The sequence below is a fragment of the Trachymyrmex cornetzi genome, unplaced genomic scaffold (assembly GCF_001594075.2).
Source record: "Trachymyrmex cornetzi isolate Tcor2-1 unplaced genomic scaffold, Tcor1.1 scaffold698, whole genome shotgun sequence".
In the NCBI taxonomy this organism is placed as follows: domain Eukaryota; kingdom Metazoa; phylum Arthropoda; class Insecta; order Hymenoptera; family Formicidae; genus Trachymyrmex; species Trachymyrmex cornetzi.
The window spans coordinates 187818-189873 of record NW_017300023.1 but is presented as its reverse complement, the minus strand read 5'-3'; positions in this window follow the sequence as shown (position 1 = coordinate 189873).

Here is a 2056-nt window from a genome sequence, read left to right as displayed (position 1 = left end):
AAGGGGACTCACGATAATCAAGCACCCCGACGTGAGAGGCAAGGGGACTCACGATAATCAAGCACCTCGACGTGAGAGGCAAGGGGACTCACGATAATCCAGCACCCTAAAGGAAACAGAACTTACTACGTCCACGTCGTAGTTTCCGGGTAACGCTAAAAGTAAGATGAAAGTGCTTTTGACCTTGATATAACCTTCAAAAGATCAGGTTTATATGACCTTCAAAAGGTTAGGTCGAAAAACTAAAAAATCCCTATGCTCATGTAAGTGCATATTGTTTAAGTGCCATTGTTTAAGAGCCCATTGTCAAAAAACAGGTTCTGCTGTCAAAAATAGGGTTTACTAATAAAAAAATGCGTTATGAGCCTCAAACAACCTTGAAAATTGACCTCAAGGTCGAGCTAGTCAAAGTGATTTACACTTTTACAATTCACTGACTTTTTTCAAGCATTATGCACATTTGTGTTACCCAGAAAACCACGTCATTTCAGAAAAAGTACACCAGATCGTTTTTCAGGCATTTGACCTTTATTTTTGATCTTTCCAAGGTCGCAAAAACAATTTTTTCATAAGACAAGTTTGATATAAAATTTTCCGCTTTTTCGAAATCCGCAATCAAAAATAGGGTGTCCCATTTAAAAAAACCATCGTGACTTGAAATAACCTTCAAAATTGACCTCAAGGTCAAAACCAATGGTACAATTAAATGACCCCCTCTGCCCTGGTCAACTTTTATCTAAACCATTTTTTTGTAGATACCGTAATTTGGAAGATATTCGGGTCCATAGATTAAAATGACTCACCCTGTAGATTTATACATGCATTTGTATGTTTCTACTAAATTAATATTAATATAATGTATTGAATACCACTAATTAAGATTATTTTTATTATATTTTACATAATGTAAAACATATTTTTTTATATTGTCTGACGGACATTATATTGTCTGACGTGCTCGTGAGCGGTTGCTTTCACAAGTGCAAAATGGTTCAATTATATTTAAGTTGATATACATGTGAATTTTATAAATTTATTTATTTTCCATCGTCATCTGAGAAGAGATGTTCGTGTCGGCATATTTAATATAGTTTCAATAGGTCATAACTCCTTTTTTAAGTTTTTTCTTCTGATAAGATGTTCGTTATTGCAACTTAATTTTATTTTCAATGGGACTACTTATATTTGACTTCGTACGACATGAATATTCTTACAGAATTAAGATATTGTGATAATTACTTATTCTTTTCTTCCTTACTTACTCTTTTCTTCTGAGTTTTGACTTTTTTACAATAGCTATTTAAGACATTGTATTATTTAATCATTATGAAATGTTACAATTAATTAATTAATTTTTTATGTATGTATATTATGTCAGCGACTTTATGTTATTTTGTTTTTATTTTCATTAAGTAATTTGAAGTTTTTTATTATTACCGGATGTTTAAGTTAAAATTTTGTTTTTTACATTGAAAATGACCCGATCAGAGTCGAAACGTATGTATTTATGTATTTAATGTTATTGTACTAATTATAATTATTTGTTAAAATACTGGTTCTATGCCCTTTTAATATTCATTTGTTTTATACATATTGAACCTTATTATTATATTATTTAATATAGTATTAAATATTTTTGTTTAAAAAGTTTCTTTTGCCTTGTACGCCAAAATATCTAGACCCAGTTCTGTACCAAAATAATTTAAATCTGTAGAATGCTCAAGCTGGTTGTTCGAAATGTCAAAACTTTATGCAGTGCTCATCATGCTTGAGAATTCTACATAATTATTTCCATAGTTCCACAAAATTATTGTCAGATTAGTGTCTAGTTATATGTACAGATACTTTATCAAACCCTAGTGAAAATTTTTCTTAGAATTTTTCATACAATTTTTCATAACTTATATATAATTTTTCAGAATTTTTATACAGGGTGATTTTTTTAACCTGAAATTTTCAAATATCACGGAAAATAAGCACACTAAGAAAAAATGTTAAGAATCAATATTTCATCATTCCGAGGGTAACATACACTGACGTTAAAATCAGCCCCCCC